The following is a 23876-nucleotide window of genomic DNA, read 5'->3' as shown; positions in this document are numbered from 1 at the left end:
TGTCATTAATCTTCACCAGGCTAATTAAATTAATCCATCGCCTCTTGGCATTGGAATATAACGACCACCACTAAATCCTCTGCAGGATAACGGATTTGTTTTTAAAGAGTTTTCTGCTTTAGTAGCAAACAGCACCAGGCAGGAGTCATTATCAAGGCCATTCATTTAATATACCAACAGTTTAAGTACAATCATCAGACACTAAACATAAATTATTTATATTATATCTTACTTGCACATCTAGAATTGGAGAGAGTTCATATATTATACAGAAACAATTACAAGCTAAAAAAAAACACCTGACACTTACAAAATACCGTAGAACTAATCCAACCCTCACTTTTAAATGGTTAAAACAATGTAAATGGTTAAAACAATGTATTGGTGTAAACACTGCTTTCAAATTGGTAAGATACTGTAAACTCATATAAATGACAAAGAAAAAATTATGGTATAAATTAAATACATTTCAAGTCCACAGCAATGAAGTGTTTTTAACCTTTGACATATTTGCTTTACATTGAAGACAGGTGCAGGTTAAGGCATTTGTATAGTTATTCATCTCATTCCATACCTGAGGACCTATGCAAACCACATTAAAGCTGTTATATTTATGTTGATTTTACCCTGTATAAGCCTTTCTCCTGGTCTTATAAGTAGGGGGGAAATAAGTTGGGTCCCACGGTCTGTCGTTGAGCATAATTTACTACACAACACATTAAACAGGCGTTGTGAAAGAGTGTAATTTATTTTATATGGTAGCTTGTTAGGTTTCGCAGTGTGTTTCTCTGTAGGCGGAAGAAGGTTGCAGAGTTGTGGATTTGATTGACAGTGCGTCCGCGGGATCATGTTTAATCCCTGCCTCTCTCGAGCCTGCTCACAACTCATTTCACCACCGCGAGATGGGGGACTCAGATGGTTGCCGGGGCAACGGCGATAGTGCTAAGCCATTTCCATTTTCTGAGAACGAAGGGGTGGGGGGGGGGGGTGGGGGGGACATTTGCAACAGAGGTCGTCACAAAGTCATTCACAAACACAGCAGAGGGTCTCATTACTCTGCAGATTACTCGTTACTTTACTCAGAAGTAATTGGAATTCATTGAATTATCGTTAGGGTCATCTTACTTTTCACAAAGAGCTTGAACAAGCTGAAACAGAATATACATGCAATACTGTCACAGTGCGGAATGAGAGGATAATAACAACCTTAAAACTGGACATTAAAGGGTCAAACTTGTTAAAACTGACATTTAACGCTTTTCCTTCCTGTCTGTTCAGAGACCGCCACCATCAGCATCAGTGAGGACGTCCAGGAGAAGGTGAAGATGAACCGGCCTTTCTGATCAAAGCGCCGTCTAAAGCTCAAGGCTGGCCTTCCTACTCGGGTATGTTGCTTTATTCTGAGGACACACACACACACACACACATGACACACACACTTTGAGCGGGAAGGTCTTCGCTTTCAATCAGGGTGCACAAACCTGCCATCTTTCTCTTTGGCTTTTTAAATCGACTTCACCTGCATCTGGATCGTGCGCCGGCTCCCCGGGGTGTTAATGCGCTGCTTGTTAGTTTTAATTAAGTCACCTATAGCCCAGTGATCAGCGAGATCAAGGGCAGTTTTTTAAATAAGAAGCACGGCGGGCCTCCAGTAGACTGTTGGCTGCAGCAGCTCTCCTTCACCTGGCTTCATTAATTCAGACTGTCTTTGCCCTTCGGTTGACACCCCTGTCAGAACACAGCCCACTCCTCTCTCCTCACTTTGTCCTCGCATCTGTGGTCTCCTCCTTTTTATTTTCGCAACTTCTTTTCTCAGCGCAGAGCTACGGGCGTCTGCAGTTTATTTGGTCTGTGTCTACACGATAAAGAGGAAAGTTAGGTGAAGGACAACAATCTGCAGGAGGAGACTGATCAGGAGGAAAATGATAATAAGCCTAATAAGGTATCTCTCCGCAGCACATTGTTGAAGAGTTTGCATGTCGCCTATGAGGCTGCTTAAATTAAGCCACATCCAGCAGGGCTTTTTTTATTTAAATATTGAATATGCAAACATGTTTGACAACGACTAGTGTAATTGCAGAGGATGCTTTAGGCCCGTCTTTAAAGGAAAAGCTTTCAAAAATATTCCAACTGCCCTCCTTTCACATCATATTCCCAGCAGCTCCTGAAAAGCTGAAGTTAGAAAAGAGTTGATAAAGAAAAGAGGAGATCCACAGGCGCAGGAGATATAGAAGAGATGCTCTCGGGCTAAATAAAGCCTGACGCAGGCAACACATCTGATGAAAGGTCGGGATATTGTTTCAAGAGCAAGCAGAATGAAACTATTAGTTTCAGATTGTTGAGGGAAAATGGGTCTTTTATGCAGTTTAAACTTCAAGAAGAACGTTGATCAAAGAAAACAGCCACCAGATTTGGATTGGCTGTTACCTCACAAGATATTAACATGTCATGAAATCATGCTGTCGTTGATATGAAATAACTTCTTAACATGGATGTAAACAATGCAGGATGTCATTTATTAAATCGGCCTATTGGATTTATAAAATGTTATGAGGACAAAAATTATGAATGTAAATATGTTGTTTACACAAAAACTTTGCAGGGGCAGCTTATCGTGAGAGCTAACATAACAACAAAACTCGTTTCTATTTAGACTTCCTTCACTAGGAATGAAATAGAATTTTAAACAGATATTCTGAATACATTACCTTGTTTCGTTGGGTACTCTTTTGCTCTGAAAATCCCTCAGAGTATTAACTATGATCAAATATACAAAAGTACATTAAACCGATTTAATTGCGATTCCCGAAATATGTTCGCTCTTATGCTACATTCAAACATAAAAACTGAGGACTGACATAGACAGACTTTTGTAACGTTAAGGCCCCAGTAGACACTTAGCCCGCTGCTCATTAGACACTATCTGATATCCATCACAAACTGTTATCCATGAAAACAGATTCTGTTATTGTTAGATCTCCTTGACCTCAAAGTATTTCTTGCAACGAAAACAACAGGTGGAAGATGAAAGGTGGGAGGTTAGATGTCAGAAAGTGCGCTGTTGTTTTTGTGACTCAAGTCCTACCTTTTAACCTCGCTTAAACTCGGAGGAATCTTCCTCTTGATGAAGTGCTTCCTCATTACAGCCAGGTTGGCTTTTTAACCTGTTTCATGATGAAAAGGAGAAGCATATCCAAGGTAGGGAAGATAAACTGCATTTGAACCTTTGGAGTTCTATACGTAATCCAACATACATCGGCACACAATGTACAGGCTTAACTGATTTTGCTTCGCAACATGAGGGAAATAATCAGCGATCAGTACCAAACTCATGTGGAAATCATTCCTTATCAATCGTCCACCATACAGAGGCAAACTGCTACCGTCTGCCTGCCTCAGCTTGTGTCATTTTAAAAGAAAACGGGAACAGATCGTAAAAAATAAAAGCAGTAATTTTCCTTTGATTGGTCTTATCGTAGAGCAGTGATCTCAGATTGGTCTGACCCGTCATTAACTCACAGCGAAGAGGCATTTCAACCAAATCAAATGGACGTCATGATTGCTGTGTTTAGTGAATGAAAGACTGGACAATATCCAAATATCCCAATAAACAGAAAGGAAACAACCTCTGGTGAGGAGATGGCAACAAAAGCAGGTCACCTTTTTTCTTTTAGTATTCAGGGATGTCAACTTATCTGGTGAGAAGTCGAAGGAGATGGATGAAAGAGGAGACAGAGACTAAATAACTAGAAGCCCCCACAGGCATCTGCCACTCACCCGATGCAGATCCAGTTTGATTTTAACTCCTTTAATACTTGATTGTATTATGTGGAGCGTGATAAAAATAAGTCACTGTTTTTCAGCCGAGAGCTACAAAATGTCAGTCAGCCAAGATATGCTAAAAGGCTTTCTGTGCTTGTGGCGGAGACACACAGATACAGAGCAGATTATGCTTTATTAGCTGTTCATGGGGACTTAATTGTGAGATCAAAGTTAACAGTGTTCCTTCGGTGCGAGGCAGAGCAGATTTCATTAGGCTGAGAAATATCAGTGCAATAATAATGTCATCTGCAAACAGCAAGTTCACAACTCAGAGGATCTTAACAACTCTTTTTGGACAATTTTGAACAGGAAATTCAACCGCATGCAGCCATTAGGAGGGAAATATGTATGAAGGATGTAAGCACACTAACAAAAAAAAGTTTATAATGCAATCAGTTTTGGCATGATGGCTTCATCAGAATAACATGTTTTATTAGCCTGTTAAGCCCTGAGCCTATTTTACAGGCCTCAGGCTCGAAAATGACATGCCCAGAATGAATGACTATATCTTCACTTCTAAAAGGGGTATATGAATAATCTTTTTTATCAAAGCAATGATAGACCTGTGAGTTGGCTGTAGAAGTGTCAGAATCAATTTAGATGTTGCTGTGTCAGAGTAAATTCAGATGGAACATAGTACAAAAATGTAAATTATAATCTCAGCCTAAACAACCCCCATTATTTATAGTGAAAACCACCCTTGAATTATGCGATAGTAGCCCAAAAAAGCTTTAAGGATCCAAACAACAATATTTCATAAGTACCCTGTGTCAAAATAGATGCACATTTTGTGATACTTGAATCTTTTTAGAATATTTTGGCACAGGCAGATCCAGGCGGACTCACCTTTGGGTACATTTGGTTACCATCAGTGCCATTTGACCTTTCTCATGTACCACACTGTAAAACTCATTTTATTTCATTGAAATATCACTATAGGTATTCATTCCATCCAAATACAACTGTTTTTGACCTTTTTGGAAAGTTCAGCCTGACCTCTATCTCGCAGGCTGCCACTCAGACATATGTATTACGCTTGCATTACGCAGGGCTGTATCTCTGGAACCCATTGGTCAAATTCGGTGATTGACAACTCTTCGTAACATTTAGAGCAGGGGTGTCAAACTCAAATACACAGTGGGCAAAAATGAAAAAATGGGTACTAGTCGAGGGCCGGACTGGTTCAATGTTTATTGCAAAACTTATTGAAATGAACTTATTGCACATATTAAACCTGGAATTAACAACGCTTAAATGGTTACCTATATAAACAACATTAAACATTAAATAATAAGTTGGATTAATTTGTTATGATTACATTTTTCCACAGGCAAACAAGAGCTTCAAAAAAACTATTTCCCTCAAAGAAAAAAACAAACATGCCCTGTTGTCGCATAAAGGAAGTGCAGAAGGAAACATCCATTGAAACTCAGTGTGCTGCTCTGTGATGCTAGTTCAAGCAAGATACTTGGCATCTCATCTTGGGTGCAAGCTCATCAATGTTTGGGGTCAGGCTCTGAGCTGAGGAGACCCTCAGGATTGAGTGAAGGTGTGCGTGCAATATACCGGCGGGCCAGATCTAATAGTAATTACAAATTATCCTGCGGGAAGAAATTAAATCCACCAAGGGCCTGATTTGGCCCCCGGGTCTTGAGTTTGACACGTGATTTAGAGCCAATAGAATTGAGGGGGCAGTTAATAAATCCATGTAAATATTACCATTGGTCAGTTAGAATGATGCACACACATGCCCTAAAGCTGACGCCCCGGACTGCTAACCATGCTAAGCCGTTTATTGCCATAAATGTAATGATGGATTATCAGTAATAATTTCACACAGAGATATTGGATTAACCTTCAGTAGCGTTTTTATGCCCTTGAACACAACTTTTGATCACAAAACAGCAAAGGTAAGACATATTTATTGTAGGGCTGTCAGTCGATCAAAAATATTTAATCGCGATTAATCGCATGATTGTCCATATTTAATCACGATTAATCTCAAATTAATCGCACATTTTTTATCTGTTCTAAATGTTCCTTAGAGGGATATTTATTTAATGTGTGTGTGTGTGTGTGTGTGTGTGTGTGTGTGTGTGTGTGTGTGTGTGTGTGTGTGTGTGTGTGTGTGTGTGTGTGTGTGTGTGTGTGTGTGTGTGTGTGTGTGTGTGTGTGTGGCATTACTATACTTGTGGGGACCTAAATCTGTTTACACAGTCACGTGTGGGGACTGGCTTCCCTTATGGGGACAAATTGGAGGTCCCCATGAGGAGAATCATTAATTTTAGGGTGAAGACTTGGTTAGGTTTAGGATTAGGGTTAGGCTAAGGTTAAGGGTTAGGGTTAGGCATATGTTGGTTATGGTTAAGGTTAGGATAAGTCTCCAGGAAATGCATGTAAGTCAATGCAATGTCCCCTGAAGTGATGTATACATAGAGTGTGTGTGTGTGTGTGTGTGTGTGTGTGTGTGTGTGTGTGTGTGTGTGTGTGTGTGTGTGTGTGTGTGTGTGTGTGTGTGTGTGTGTGTGTGTGTGTGTGTGTGTGTGTGTGTGTGTGTGTGTGTGTGTGTGTGTGTGTGTGTGTGTGTGTGGAGAGACACTGTGATGGATCGTTGGAGCTATGTGCAACTCAAGGCATATGCTCGAACAGGAGCTGCCTGGACGCTGCAATCATGTTGCGCGCACTAACCGTGCTGAGTGTGCTGACTTTTCGTACAATGTCCCACTGCTGTCAGTTGTCGGCGAAAAGTCGCTCCTCTGTTTTCATTGAAACAGCTCCTTATATCCGTTAGCGCAGCTAGCTAGCACCAGATGCTAACAACAACAATACACTTGAGGTGTGCACGTTCTCTCTCTCTCTCTCGCTCGCGCCAGACATACACATACCCTCCCGGTCCTCCCAATGGCTAGTCGGTGCCTGCCGGTGAGCGTGGAAGTGTGGTCTGCCGCAAGCGGACGGCAGGAACGGGGCTGTCAGCATCAGCTTGTAGATGGTATTTTAAACTCGATGCGCTCTGAAACTACGGGGCGGCCGAGGAAAAAAAGTAGACATGCGTTATTAACGAGTTAACTTGAGAGCCCTAATTTATTGTTTATTGTTTATTGAAACCGGAAGTTGTTTCCTTGCTCTTTCCTGGCTGCTAGTTCAGTAAGTTTTACTCGTTGTACAGTGATGAGACTTACACATATGGAATCTGTGGAATCTCAGCTTTCATATGATATGTTGTTTGTGCAGATAGCATGACTTAGAAAAGATTCGCTTTTGCCAGTTATGTGCTAAAGTAGCCGTTAGCCCGTTTCGCTAAGTGCTGCTTTAGACGCTTGGTGTTGGGCTTACATTCCGTTTAGGTAAAAATGGTTCATATCGTCTGTTGGCTGAGTTTCTTCCCGTTAAGTGGGTATGCATCATTAATAGGTTGTTAAATCTTTAGAAGCCCTGAGACGCAGTTTCTTGCAAGATTTTGCGTCTGCCTCCGCCGGGGGCAACCGGGCTTAACAGGTTTTAGAAAGGCTAAAAGGAAACCCCAGTTAATGAAGACATGTTATAACACGTTAACAATAATTAAGTAAAAGTAACAATAATCCAGTTTAGATATACTGCCTAACAAGTAAAACACAAAGCTGTAAGTTAATAAAAATTGTGCAAAAAGAATGTTATCCAGTGTTAAAGCTATCCAATGCTGTAAGTAGAATGCAGGAATAAGTTAACTATGTACATGTAAGATAGAATAAGAGACAATACAATCGGTCATTTTGCAAATGTATTTCTCAAAGACATTGGCAGTAAAATCAGCATCCTGTCTCTGGCTGCAGGTTACGATGTGATTGACAGGATACAGACTTACATGAGACCCTCAAAGGAGGAGAGGCAGACTGTTGCCGTGGCGTTGACCTCTTGTGACCCCTGCTGTAACGGGCCGGTCTCAGATGGCCGACTCATTTTTTACGTCTTATCTGACTGGCAACGTCCTTTCTGCCGCCTCAAACATCACGCACAAACATATCGGATTACTAAAATACATTTATAACACTCAGTAAAGTCAGCTGACAGCTCTCTGAGTATAATGAAGTACATTTACTCAAGCACCGTACTTAAACACAAGTTTTAGGTACTTTTTTATTTTACTTATATAAGATAAGAGGACTTTAGCTTGTAACATATTTCCACAATTTGTAACTGCAAAAAGTTAAAAGTTCTTTATACTGTTGAAATGTCCGTTCCTGACCAAAAATGCAATTTGAGGTTCATTTTGTAGTATTCTTTTTAAATGTTCACATATTATTAGGTTGAAAATTGATGGAATGCTTAAAACGGCAAGCCTTAAATACACCAGAAGTTGTTCTTAGTAAAAAAGTTTTTTAGGTGAACACAAAACTTCAGAATATATCTAATTTGTTGTTTTCCGAACTGCTGGATTCAACCTGTTGCAGCATCAGGACACATTGCTTACATATTTAGTTGCTGAAGTGTTTTTGAGCTTGTCCTTATTTGCTTTCCAGCCTGTATATTTAAGGTTAGGTAATAGGGTTATTAAGGTTATTTTTTGGCAGTTCAAAACAGAATGTAAAAGTAACCTTCACCTGCGCACCCCCCCCCCACCTCTGTTTGCCCTCATTGGACACACACCAGAGGCTGCAGCAGGTGATAGTGTTATACAGTGTGTGACAATGAGGCTAAATGATGGTGAATCAAAGAGAATCAGAAAGAGGGTGCAGATTGAGGGAATAATAGTGTTGTGTCACTCTGCGGTTTGGGACGAAAAGATGAAATGGGCTTTTAGTAGTGGAGGAAACTGAGGGAATCAAACACTTCCTGGCTTTAAAGTGGAAGCAGCGGAGACTTCCTCCCTCATGCAGGTAGAGGAGGCACCATGAGGGAGAAACAAAGACGCAGAGTCTAAACACCAAGCTTTACGCCGTCACCATCCCTGTCTTGGAGGACTGTGTGTGTGTGTGTGTGTGTGTGTGTGTGTGTGTGTGTGTGTGTGTGTGTGTGTGTGTGTGTGTGTGTGTGTGTGTGTGTGTGTGTGTGTGTGTGTGTGTGTGTGTGTGTGTGTGTGTGTGTGTGTGTGTGTGTGTGTGTGTGTGTGTGTGTGTGTGTGTGTGTGTGTGTGAGCTGATCGGCCTCTCTTGGGGTGGTAACACACACCACGCCGGTGCCGTTTGGCGGGGGGGCAAGAGGCTTTGCGGCAATTTCTGTGGAGCTCATTCCACAACCGGTCACAGGGTTAAGTGCCGCAGTCATACACACACATGCAGACACACACACACATATGAACACTGGAGCCATTGAGTCGAATGTACAGAGCAGACGCCACCGGAGTGGGGTTCCTCACACACTCACAAACACACACAAACACACTAGAGATTGACCACACAGGCTGCAGAAGCTTTATGACTAACGTCTTTTTAATTTTCATGAATTTCCGAGTCACTGTAGACACTGTCCTGATGTAATTAGAAAAGCAAGGAGCTGTTTAATGATAGGCGACCTATACTTAAAGGGTCGTTTCACCCAAAATATAAACTTTTTTTCACTTAACTCGAGTGATGTCGGTCTAAAGAAAGCATTCCCATACAACGCAAATTACAATTACATTTGATTTTAACATATTTCAAATACAATTCTTATCAAAGTCCACAGAAGTTTATGTATAGTATGGAGGGGGCTTGGGTGGATCGATGGGTCAAACTTTTCTTTTAATTCATTCCATTTACACCAAACCTTAGGTTTTAGTAAACCTTTCCAATATTTAGCTGAGTTTGATTTTACAACTTTAGCCGTGTTAAAAACTGCGAACAAAATCCAAGAGAACATTTCTCGAAACATAATTGCAGTTTAGTTGTAGGAGAAAACAATTTAGTTGGATACATCGGTGGCAGAGACAGGTATATCAAAACCAAGCCAATTAAAACCAGAGTATTTGTTTGGCTAAATACTACTAGAGGTAAGTGAGAAAATATGTTTTTATAATTTGGGTTAAGGGACCTTTTAAAGCCAAATACATCAGGTCAGAACTGAGAGGTTAGGTGATACAAATGTTGTTCATGACTTTACAGTTACAGACTTTACAGTTACAGACCCAAAAAATGGGTTTCTCTTAACAGTCAATGTTCTCAGTAAGTGTGCGTGCACGTGTGTTAGTGTCAGAGACATCTACTGTAGCGGGCAATACCACAGAAGCAGTTTTAAGTACGTTGTTTGGTGTTTTTTAAATAATGTTTGTGGATAGATTGTTACACGTATTTTGGTCTATACTTCTTTCTGATTGGCTGGCAGGTTTTCAACACTTTAATTAAATCAAATACCTTCCATTGCCAGTTTATTTGGCCATGTTTTGTGTTAATTAACTGCAAACAGTTTGAACACAGCTTGTTTTTTTTCTTCCTTTGGGTTGAGTGTCTAACGTTTCAGTGTGATGATATTGCATTAGATGACATTACATGTTGGCAGACACTATCATCAGTACATTCAACCTCCATAATACTATCTAAGTCTGTTGAAACTGAAAATAATGGGCTCTATCCTTTTTGTTTATCGGGGTGACATACAGTAATGTCTGTTATTTCTTGCTGTGACATAAATCTTTCACTGGATGAAGTCACAGTTTAAGAGGTTAAACAGCAATACTAATACTGTTACCAGTACAAAGTATTGATTATATAGCCATTTTTATTGAGCAGATTACGCAGACGGATGTATCAAAGTGTTACAGTTGCACTGAGATGCGATACTATTACAGACCTGCAGCAGGATGGGGATTTGGTTGGATGTGTTGCTGTTCCAGTGGAAGCTGGTGTGGTGGTGTAGTTTGGCGGGGCTGCAGAGCATCTGTCTTTGTGTCTTTGTGTCTGGGGTAAACCCCTGCTGCTGCCGAGCTTTTGTCTCTTCCTGATCGGCTCTAATGCTGCAGCACTAATTGTTTAACACAGAAACACGTCTTTTTCTCCCTTTTAATAGTTTTTTGTTTTATTGTCGTCGATGCATTATTACTAAAACCTTTGTGGATTTTGAACACACGCCCTCCTCCATCCCTCGCCCCTTCCCCTCCCTTCTTCTTCATCATCCTCTTCATCTCTCTCTCTCTCTCTCTCTAAAATGCCCGCCCTGAGAAAGAAGAAAAAAGAAACTGTGAACATCAGCAGAAAAACGGATGTCTGGCAAGTTGCATCATTTTCAAAAACAAACAGTGTGAAACCGTGTTAGCCAGCCTATTAGCATATATACATAAAGACCGTGTGAGCGTGCCCGTCTCCAAAATAAAGGAAAACACAAAAAGAGGCGAACGTTACTCTCCGCTACCCGTGACGGACGTTTCTCAAAGAGATAGCGCTCTGGGTAAACATGTGATCGCCGCAGATCCAATCAGCTCAAACAAAGGGATAAGCAATGGAGCTGGGTGAATTTTCTCGTGTGTCTGTGTGTGCACTGTAATGTAGGTGTGCATCTGTACCATAATGTGCCTGTGTTGTTTGTCGTAAAAGTGCAGAAGAAAGAGAGAAAGAGGGAGCCAGGCACCACTGTTATCATTTGCATCATAATGGTACACTGATATGAATAGTGCTGCGTAGATGCTAAGCTCTTAACGTGCATGGAAATTGCTTACCTTCAAGAAATGTGTCGCCACATTCATGCTATGTGCGAGTATTGTTTCGTGGTTTCATCATACTTTTTCTCATAACACAAAAAAGTCTAGGCGAGGTATCGTCAGGAGTGATTATAGACCGCTGGTGGAGATGCTGCCGCCGCCTGAAATAGGTAACAAAAAGGAGACATTTAGGTGAATCTTCTTTACATGTTGGGTTTGAATTCTTATAAGTTTGAAATGGACTGTCAAACTTTCGTCTCAAGGAGACGAAGACAGAGATCTGTCAAGGCTGTCTTGACTAGACTCTTTGGAATGACCTGCTGTTAAAGATCAGGGCCAAACACTTTTCTCTTTCTGAACCTTTTGTTATAACTCACAATGTAAATCCAGTTTATCTCAACCTGGATTCAGAATTGTTCGTATGTTTGTCCATGTTCCGGCTGCAAGGAGAACATATTACTCCTTCAATGCTTGAAGATCTTTTCAAACGGGTTAGGGTAGGCATCATGAGTAAACAGACATGACAAAAAACAACATGCTGATGTTTATCAGGTTTAAGCTTAACATAAATGTAGCTTGTTAGCATAATAACATACACTCACTACAAGGGAACTCTGAAAGCACAGACTTCCACTAAGGCCAAATGGCCCTTTTGTGGCAATGTTAACAAAGTGAAGGATATCTTTGTGTATTCACAACGTAATTCGTGTCCACACCGAAACTCATTGGAGTCTTCCTTAGTCCATGCCAAACCTTACCTCCAAGTTTCATGGAAATTAAGGAAAGTTGTATTGCCGATATCCTCTTGACAAACAATGATGGTATTGTTATTTTGACAGGTATTTGGTGCTTTTTGATCTGATGCTGGCACAAGAGGGACATGAATACAAAAAATGTATGGCAGATCAATCAGGAGATGTTGAAATATTTTCAGTCTTGAATCTAGCAGTGCACAGACCATCTGGTGATAGGGCTAAAAACTGTAGATATTGCACCCCAAAGTTTGAAAAACAGGGACTGTCCAGGACAATCATAACCGAATGAAATGAAAGCCAAAACATCACAAGTTCTTTTTTTACTTCTCTGTTTGAGATACTTCTTTCTTTCCTCGCTGCTTTTAATCATTAGCTTTAATATCTTTGTGGATGATTAACGCAGTGAATTTTGAAGAAGTGCCACAGAAATCAAGTGGAATTTTCCATTGTCAAAAGGCGTGAAAACATTAGAGGACACATCCAAAGACACAAAGTATTCAACAACGGGATCACCCCCCTCACTCCACCCTGGTTTCCCATCCAAACCCCCCCCCCCCCCTCCTTCCTTTGGTACCCACCTCTGCCTCCTCCCTCCATCCATCTCCCCAGGAGGCGACAGAGGCCCTGTACATCCCTGATAAGACCTTCTCGGAGGGACAAAGAAGGAGGGGTGGAAGGGGGGAGTGGGGTAGGATGGGTGTTGGTGGTGCTAGTGGTAGAGAAAGAGTGGGGTTGGGGGGGGGGCTTCAGGGTCACCTCAATGGCACGCTCCTGATAGCGCTATCAGCTTATGCTAATCACCAGCTAAGTGTTTCAGGACGAGACGGGAGCGGCGGGGGCGCTATCCTAAAACATGCGCTCCTACTTAACCTGCGCCATATCACGATGAGCCCGGGCTCATTCAAACAGCCGGCACTCTTTATTTAAAGAGTGACAAGACACAGAGAGAGAGCGCGAAGGTCCAAATTGATTAATCGTGACACAAATTGATGTTAAGCGCCCATCGCAGATACAGCCCCTCTCTTTTTTTGGGGGCTTTTTCCAGGGTATTGTTCTGCCAATAATGGTGAGGATGGAAGGGGTGTCGGAGCCACTTTGGATGTCTGGCGTGAATACGGATTGTGTAATGTAAGGTGCCATTGTTACCTGGGCTTACTGTACATGACAGGTGAAAGATAAAGAATAATGCGGGCCAATCTACCCTTAACTATATTTCAAGATGAAGAACTTGGTTGATAAACGCACCTCAGAACAGAAGATTTAGATAAAAGTCCATGTGAAAGTAGAATAGGAGACTTCCAAGTCTAAGAGAAGCATTTACCTTACCTGAAAACCTTGCTCAATCACTCAATCACTTATTTCTCTGATGTATGCTCAGACTCTCTGGTCTTTCTCTGCTTTTAGTCAAACTAAATTCCTCTGTAACTTCATGCCTTTATCTGCAATGTGCATAGGTTTGGGTTCAGAAAGAAGGGGAAGAAGTATTCAAATATTTTCACTGCAAAGATGGCAAGAGTACAATGTAAAAAAAAAACACTGTTATAAGTAAGGCATTCAAAATGCTTCAAAGAAGTCTAAAAGGAACAAAGTAAAAGTGCCCATTGTGCAGAATGGTCCATTTTAGGAGAAAATTATTTGATTTACAATACTGGACCATGTAATTCCTTAATGTGTACGTTAATATGCTGTAATCATTTTTGTTTCTACTGATGAGTGGCTAAACCTAAAATAATATATCAGTATTTTGTGGTGGATTCATATTTTGTATCAATAATGATCTAAAATGTAATCCAAAGCAGTCAAACATAATGATGTGAGTACAATATTTGCCACCAAAATGTAAAAGGAAAAGTAGAAAAGTAGGCTATCATTAAAGGGAAGTACTTAAAGGGACCTATAATGCAAAATGCACTTTGTGATGTCTTTTATACATAAATATGTGTACCCGTTGCGTCGGGGAACTCACGCAGCATCAGAAAATAAAACCCTCTCTCTTTTCCCTCCGTACCCAAATCCTCTAAAAACGGGGCTACAATGAGCTGATCCAGATTTCCATCCGCTGTGACGTCATGGACCCACAGAAAGTTGCTATCAGAAACAATGCCTGACGTATTTTGGACGTAATCTCGTCTGTGTTTACATTAGCAAGCCTCGCTAATACTCAGGGCTAACCTGTACTGTGTAGAGCACATGTGTTTAAAAAGCAGGAAATAAAAAAAGGAACTCACCTTGTGATAAACCCGCAGAGAAAAAGCATTTGAGCTCCATACTGTTTCAGAAATAATCATTGATGTGGTTTAAACAGGATGGTGTTTTATCACAGCAGAATTAACTTTATCTCCGGTAAGAATTCTGATCAGGCATTAGCTCCGCCTCCTCCTCTTCTTTTCTTTTTTCAAGCAAAGGACACAAAATCCCGCGTTTTTCTAACAGGGCTTCAAAAGAGGCGTTTGAGCAGTATGAGGGATGTCTACAAAGGGTGATCTGTTTTGGTATTTTGAAAAAAAAAACCTCACAGACATGTTTTATACAGGTATGGCCCTACGATATATGTTTCAAATATAGCATGATAGGTCCACTTTAAGTAAAGTACAATTGCTCAAAATGTTCTCGTACCTGTAATACAGTACATGACATTAAAAGCCTTCCGTAAAGCCCAAGCCCAATCTTGTTTCCTTTCATGTGAAAAGTCTAAAGGAAGTGCAGCTTTCCTGTAAAAGTAACAGAGGTCCAAAAAACAGCAAAGAATAAGATGATTGTACATTTTATTCAAACTGGCCTTTATTTTATTTTGCTTATTTCAAACCGTTACATTTAAAATCATCGTTTTTATGAACTCACACTTGTTCGGAGCAACTGGACACTGTGGAGTAAATTAAACCGAAGTTGATCAATTCAGGGGGATAAAACTACGCCGGTCCCCCTCGTCCCCTGTGGAAATGACTCTCTTGCCATCTCCTGAAAACTGGCTCCCGGTAAACCCTGAAAAGGAAGTTTTATATCTCCTCCTTCCTCCCCTTTCCAACTGTGTTTTCTCCTCCTTTCCTCAGTCTCTACTCCTGTTTAGATAGAGGAGCTTTGAGGAACCTGGGGGACAGGAGGTGAGGTCCACAGATAGAGGGCCCCATTGTGGTCCAACGGGAAATGCATTGTAGCTGGATTTGTCCAGTTTTATGTAAAAGCAATACTCTTTTCACCTGAACTAATACAAGCTGTGGCGTAAGCCCCTTACTGCCATGTGCTGCATTTTCCCCCTAATCTCTCTGGATTCAGCAGCGTCCCCACATACCTCAGGGCACTCACTGATAAAGCCTTAACTCTATACTCCTCTCCCTCTCTCTCCCTGCACTCACCCAGCCTCCTTTGCAGTCTCTCGCCCGTCTGCTGCTTCCTCCTCTTTTCTCTTTCCCAGGACACCGATGAAGCAGCCTAGCAAAAAATTAAAGTGATCAAGAGATTTAGAGGAACGAGGAGAAAATCACTTTGGGAATTCCATCTTGGAGAGGAGATGAGAAATGTTGAGGGAGAGAAGAATAAAGAGGAGAGAGAGAGAGGGAGGCAGGGGGATTTCTGAACTGAAATCAACTTCAGCATCGTGTGCCATTATGGGGCTACACACACCATGTTCAGATACACGCTACTGAGAGGTTCCCGGGTCAAATGTCACACAGAAATAATACCCAAGTTTATTCTTTCTTCCCCTCTGTACACCTTAAATAAAAAAGATGAGAAAATACGCAATCATCACCTTACGAAGTGAGAAGATGTGTTGAATTTCTACTGCCCTATCGATGGGGAACTTGTTCCATCTTTTGGTTGCCAGGATCAAGTTAGACAACTATAACGAATACTCAGATTTGTTGTCATGATTACAATAAACCAGCGTTGGCGGTTGTTAGGAATAGGGATGTCAACCAAAGTTTCCTTTTTTCAAATTTGGACACTTCTGAACTGCCGTCTTTATGGTTAGGGTCAGGCAACTAAAAGAAAACCTTTCTAAATATTGTTCTAAGCAAATAACTAACATCTAAAAGAATCAATGTCTTTACTTCCGCTAATCAGATAGACTTCTCTCTTCGAGATTGCTGAGGTCCCATAAGTCCAGTGGCAAGTGTATTTCCTTAAGATCTATGAGGCATTTTTATTGTAGTATGTTACGTGCACATGTAGTGTATTGAGAAGGCAACCCTATTTTCAAACCGCAGGGTGGGTTGAGCCTGTTCCCTTTTGCTTGCTATTGAATAATATTATATGCTGCAGTACATTAAAGAACAGTAATTAAGTGTCGAGTGTGAAGTTGTTACGATGAGTAGTAGCCTTCTTGAAAAAGCTTCAAGCAGCAAGGCCAAGCGATTACACCTTCCCCATGAGGCATGTTTTGAACGGCAATAGAATAGTTAAAACAAATGACTGGAAAATGAGGACAATCCTCCTCAAACAGTTGGGAAGTTGACCTTAAAGTAATGGGACAATAAATCATTTTTTTGGTGATGATGGGAGATTTTCAGGGATTTTTTAAAGCCACGAGGCGGGGGTTCTTAAATGTATTTGATATTCACCACGTCCAACATCAATTCTATTTTTTATTTTAATATAAATACTCTTCTTCACATGTATATTCCTACTATTTGAATGCATACAGCCCTTATGTAAGTGCTTTCCACACCTGACCAACATCAACTGTGAGGAAAAGCTCAAGCTGTACAAAATAAAAAGGACATATGGCATTTTTATTACAAGCCTAATCCTGCGTTTAAGCTGCTCTAATATCTATGAGACGCTTTTTGCCCGTTCCCTTTAGATTCCCTCTGATTTGAAAGTTCTCTTCAGGTGTCTCCACCAGGCATGTTTAGCGATGCAAAGGTAGGAAGGCGCCTTCCTCCCATCAGCCAAGATTTGTCAAGGCAATTTGTGGAGGAGCTCCTGTAGGTACTCCTCTTAAGCAACCAAAGGCACATAGCGCTGACAGAATCTTTATTCAAATGAAGATCCTGTCAAGAGAGATTAACTGTTCACAAGCCCACACAGGGAACTCTTTGCCAAAAATTACAGATAGTATAGCACTGACTCGTGCTTTACCATCATCCTCAGAGGTCTTCCTCACTTTCCTGCTCTTGAGCTTGACTTTTAAAATTGTTACTTTCTCTTGTTTGTTTTGTTGTCTTCTCTTAATCTACCGTATTCTTGTTTCTTTGGACAGTCTTCTGCTGAATGGACTGTGGATTTCTCCTCTCTGAATGTAAGCGAAATCTTTCTTCTCCTTCACCTCGTCCTTGCTTTGGTCTCTCCTCTTCCTCCTCTCTCCCGCTTTGGTTTTTATCTCGTCCTTGTGCTCGCCCTCTCCCCTCATCTTCCTCCGTACAGTAAAGGCTCAAGTGTCCTTTGAAGCCATTTTTGTTCTCCGTTTCTTTCTTTGCCGTTTCAGGTTGAACACAAGGTATATGCACAGAACACACACACAGAGAAAATATGTTCTATTTGAGGAAATGTTGGACCGTAACATCTATACAGTTAAAGACACACAAAAAATGACATAACATTGAGTACCTGCTTATTTAACACAATACTCTATTTCTTGCTTTTTCTTTTTAATGGGAGGCTGTGGCTCAGTGGATAGTGTGCTTGACTTTGAATCAGGCGGATAGCAAGTTCAAGTCCCACTGCAGTCAGCATGTCGTTGTGTCCCTGGGCAAGACGCTTCACTCCAAATTGCTCCTGTGGGGATTGTCCACAGTACTGAATGTATGTAAGTCGCTTTGGATAAAAGTGTCTAACAAGTGACATGTAATGTAATGTGATGCTGACCAACCCATGTAATATGAAGTGCCCTGTCTCTTATTATTTTATCATGCTCTCCAGTTGAGGTTTAAAGAGGATAGCTTCAGACATGTCACAGTCTGCAAGGTTAAAATCAGGATTTGCAAAGTATTTACATGACATTTCAGGGTAAATTTGCCAATAAGTAATGTCAGATGTATTTCATTTATATTTTTCTGATGTGGGTTTTTCCAGTTTCTTTGCCTATTTTTGAACATACACAAGTAATAACTGAGCGCAGACCTTTTGATAAGGCTGTTTGTATATTGTGGTCATTATCAGGAAACATGGTGACCTATGTCTTTTACAGTAGTTTTACAGATTTCTTAGTGCAGATATTCTGCCAAAATGTACTAGTTTTTTCTTCCCTTCATTCATCCACATGAAGAAGAGTGGGGCTTACCAACCATTAATCAGTTCCCTCTTTTCTTATTCTATTTGAGCAATTGATTAATTGTGAGGCCTTTAAATGTCAAGCATTGAAAAGTGCACATAACAATTTACTGAGATCCCAAATGACATTTTCAAATTGTCATTTTTGTCCAATCAATACTCCAAAGCCCCTGTCAATCATTTGAATGAAAAAAATGTATTTTTTCCATTTGGTACCTTTAGAAAAATCTTAAAACTTTTTCTTGAACCACCTACTTTCACCATTTTAGGCCTTCAAAGTTTTCTTACATCATTCTTTACAACAAATACAGTTATGTGTAATTGCATTGTTTGGTTGGTGGTCAATAGAAAAGTTGTAAATCATAAGTGATGTGAGCAAATACTTGTCCATTACTGAACACGAGATACAAATTAAACAGGGACCCGACCCCAATATTATTGGTAAGAAATTCAGACTTATAGAGTATAAGTAAAATATAACAATAACTGTAATATTGCTTCTTTTATTTAAGTAAAATATGTAAATACACTCCACAACACACCAGTGGTAACTTCAATGTAACTTAGAATTAATGTAGTTACAATTTATTGATGGTAAAACACGTGAAGGAAGAAAGTCGTGGGTGGGAACCTACAGCAGTGGGTGGGCGGTGTACTCGTGTGTGTTAGTGTGTGTGTGTGTGTGTGTGGGGGGGGGGACCGTGAATCCACATATCACTGCTCTCCATCAGAACATTTCTATCAGCAGATAAAACAAGGAGGAACAACACCTCGGACAAGATACGCCTCCACTAATCTCCAACACTTATCAACGCTTCCCTGCTAATATCTCCTCCTCTAGTTTCCCTCGATTACCCCCCAACCCTCTCACAGAGTCCCCACCCACCCTCCCCAAACGCACACACATGCACACACACACACACACCTGACTCCTCTCCCACAACGCCATTGTCACAATGGCCGCCCCGGCAATGTGCGGCTGTGTGATACTGAGAGAGGGCAATTCAGCTCCTCATAAAGGCCGGGCTATAATATCCAGGTCCACCTACCGCACCTCCACACACACCTCCACACACACACACACACACACACACACACACACACACACACACACACACACACACACACACACACACACACACACACACACACACACACACACACACACACACACACACACACACACACACACACACACACACACACACACACACACACACACACACACACACACACACACACACACACCAACGTGCCGTGTCCTTACCACGCTACACCTACACACAGTGACAACCTAAAGCCGCACCCAGAATGACACGCACCATTATAAATAGTCTAATCTATATGGTAATAGTGTTGTATTCTACAAGCAGAGAATAGGGATAAGATAACATTGTGACTTCGGGGTTTGTACTGCCTTCTATGGTAATTGTTATCAAAGGTTATTTGGGATGACATCGGCGGCTCCTTGTGATTGGCTGGGCCCGGTTATTTACGATATGAATTATGATAACCATGATGTCTCTCTGCTCCTCTCCCTCGCCGGCCGCCAGATACAATAAATTGCTATCGTTAATCACGGCGCTTTGTTCTGCCATGATTACCCCTCCACCGCACTGAGAGTTTTATTTAAGGGAGAATATGGATTTGTCATCCTTCTGGCGGCAAAATGAAACTGACAATATTTTATGTCCTGACATTTAATTTGTAAAAGCGGACGCAGGCTGCATTTGCATTTTATGACACTCTCTCCCACTGATCTATCTCTCTTCCTCCCTCCTCCTCCTCCTCGATGTCTTCCTCTCCTTTTATACGTGGAGTGGAGGTGACATTTGTGGCTCAGGTTGGGGCTGGAAGGAGAGCTGAGGAAAGGAAAAGGCGAGGCGACGAATCCTTTTGAATGTCCGCCCAGTTTTATTTGCATGCTGTTATTTTGCTCAGACACATTACCTGGCCAACGAAATGAACTAAAAATAGTTTGGTTCCAAATCAGTGTAGTGGATTTACATAACACTGTCGTGCAAAAAGCATCCTGTTATCTCAGAAGTATCACCTGTTTTTCCAAGATGATAAGCTTTGTCTGTTTATTGATAGCTGGATATTAATATGCATCATATTGCCTGATGTGGAGCATAACCATACTGCTGTGAGTCGGTTTAAAGGGAAATGTGTTGTTTGGCACATAACAGGAAGTTCTTCAAGAGCACATTAAAGCTCCAACAGGGTCCTCTTGAGAACTGTCATGATAATTGGCACACGTTTACAACTTAGTATCTTTTATTAATCGTTTTTAATAGCATAACTGCAAGGTAAAAGACAAACACTGATAATAATATAGAAAGGATTCTTTAGAAAAATGGGAAGTAGCACAGGAAGAGCTAAAGAGAAGGGATCACTTTCTTCGATACTCCCCGGAGGCCGTACAGAGAAAACAGCAGCAGTTGAAAAATGACAATATGCAGAGCTGTAATGTTTCTTAATTATTTAGTAAAAAGCGTGAAGCACCTGAAGTGAAGATTGTTAATTCTGCACTCAATTGTAGTTTGTGAGGTTATATGTGAAATCGGTTCACACACCTGCTTTTAAAGTGAGAAAATGCAAGAAATGCCTTTTTCTCTCTTCTTAAATAATTAGGTATGTTGTGTTCAAAGCCTTTCGACGTCATTTTAAGGAGTAGAAAACACAAGAAGCAAAATAAAGGACTTACATTAGCTTCAACATGTCAACTGTTTTACAATTCCCCCTAGTGAAACCCCTAAAATCTTAAAAAAATAATTCAAATGGAATTTTCTTCGTTAACATAACCCTTAAAAATCAACAATGTCTCAACACAAATAATGAAGAAGGTCTTATAAACAGATCTACTGCTGCTTATCGCTGCACTGCCACAGGGATCCATATTTAAACAGTCACACACACACACACACACACACACACACACACACACACACACACACACACACACACACACACACACACACACACACACACACACACACACACACACACACACACACACCAACCACTGAAGGCTCTCCAGGAGATAACCATAGTGAAGTCGAGTTATTTCCTTTTCCTGTTTGTGTGGTGCCAGGCGAGCCACCCTGCTGCCACCGAGGAATGTTGATAATGCTGGCCCTGGGCTCTAATACACACAGACACAAACTCACACCAACACACACACATAGCACAACAGACTACGCCCATGTTATTCCACTAACGGCAACAAAGTTAATGCATGTAAACATGATGGAGAATAAACTCCTTGAAAAACAAAAAAAAGCCTCTAGAGGAGAGTAGACTTTGAATGACTTTGACCCTACGTTGCCTGAGCACTTTCTCTCTCTCTCTCTCACACACACACACACACACACACACACACACACACACACACACACACACACACACACACACACACACACACACACACACACACACACACACACACACACACACACACACACACACACACACACATACACGTACACATACACATACACATACACACACACACACACACACACACACGAGAGAGAGAGAGAGAGAGAGAGAGAGACACACACACACACACACACACACACACACACACACACACACACACACACACACACACACACACACACACACACACACACACACACACACACACACACACACACACACACACACACACACCTTCCTCTCACTTTCCTGACCTTCCAGTCCAGGGTGGATGGAAAGAGACAGCGAGCCCACTGGAACCTCTGGCTGAGTTATGCAGGAGTGAGCTTTGAATAATTGTCCCGCAATATGAGTGTCTCTGATTAATTGCCTGAGATAAGGTTGGCTTTCCTCCCCTCTCCTCCCATCTGTACTCCCCCCCCCCCCCCCCCCCCCCCCCACCCCCCCTTCTTCTGCTCCCAGGCCTGCCTGAGCTCCATAATCAGCCCGGACTACTGAGAGAGAAACTATTTAACTGACCCTGTCATCTCGGAGCACGATGATGGCTGTCCTAATTACTCAACAATAACAAAGGCCCTCATTTAGCTCTGACGGCTGCCTGCAATCAGCAGTTCTATGAATAACTTAACAAATAGGAATGAGGGGGAAAAACGTATTTACAGGCACATTAATTCAAGGCCAAAAGACAATACGCTTCACCTCCAGCTAACTCGGGATTCAGGTGACAATCTCTCTGTGTGTGTGTGTGTGTGTGTGTGTGTGTGTGTGTGTGTGTGTGTGTGTGTGTGTGTGTGTGTGTGTGTGTGTGTGTGTGTGTGTGTGTGTGTGTGTGTGTGTGTGTGTGTGTGTGTGTGTGTGTGTGTGTGTGTGTGTGTGTGTGTGTGTGTGTGTGTGTGTGTGTGTGTGTGTGTGTGTAGCTTCGTACACGCATGTGAGTTAGAGTTTAACTAATCAATCGTAATTATTAGTCTAATAAATACAAATATGACACAAAAGGATCAAGAGATTTAGCAAATTGGCACAAACTGTGATAAATGTGGCTGAAGAGGGATTAAGTCACTTTCTAAAGCAAGGTAAAAAAGCTTTTAACACAACACCAAAGGATATTTTAGTTGTACTTGAGCATCACCTAAATTTAATGTATTGCAGAATGTACTTTTTAATGGATCCAAGTGGTGAAATGTAAAAGTATATTTACACAAGTATATGTACTCAAGAGATCTTAAGTACAGTTTTTAAATGCTTATACTTGGTTCTTTCCTTATCTTTTTCTTTTTTTTCTTTTATTCCACTACATTAAAGGTGGGGTATGTAATTTATTTCAGAAACACTTTTTGTTATATTCCATGGAATGCTCTTAACATCCCGATAGCAATGAATATATTAAATGCTTTGACAATAAATACATACAAAAATGTCATCTGTGGAAGCCATGGCGCTGTAAAAAGCACGACCAATCATTTTAGCCGGGCCGGCTAAAATAACTGGATGGCCTACCTGCCTGTCAGCCTTCCATCTGTGCACAAACTTATCTCGTGCCCTCATTGGTCATGTGCGCGTTCGTGTGTGTTGGAGGAGGGGCTCTGTAAGGAAGTGGCAGATTTTTTCCGTTTGTGTATTTTCAAATTCTAGCGCACTCGAGCTGGTTTCTCCAAAATTACCTACCCCACCTTTAAGTTTGCAAAAGTTAATTTGCAGATTCAGATGAATAGTTAACTGTATAATAATTATCCAGGAATGAAATACCTTGTGCATAAAGAGTAGGCCTACTTTCATTTTTGCTATAGGCCTACTGTCTGCATCGTTTTATGTTAATACTTTCAATTTACTTGCTGTCTGAACTTTTTTTATAAATACATTTCAAACTAGAATTCCTAAATAATTTCTCCATCTCTGGTTCTACAAAAACCTTGCTAGAGCATACAAGACTATTGAATACTGTCTTGATATTAAAAGAATAGCGTTAGTCTTGATCACTGGATTATTTATCTAATCTTCCCAAGTACTCTCTACATCGATGAGACCATACTATCAGACACATTGCATTCGCTCCATATCAG

The sequence above is a fragment of the Notothenia rossii genome, assembly GCF_949606895.1.
Source record: "Notothenia rossii genome assembly, chromosome: 10".
NCBI lineage: Eukaryota > Metazoa > Chordata > Actinopteri > Perciformes > Nototheniidae > Notothenia > Notothenia rossii.
Note: the sequence above shows the minus strand (reverse complement) of the source record.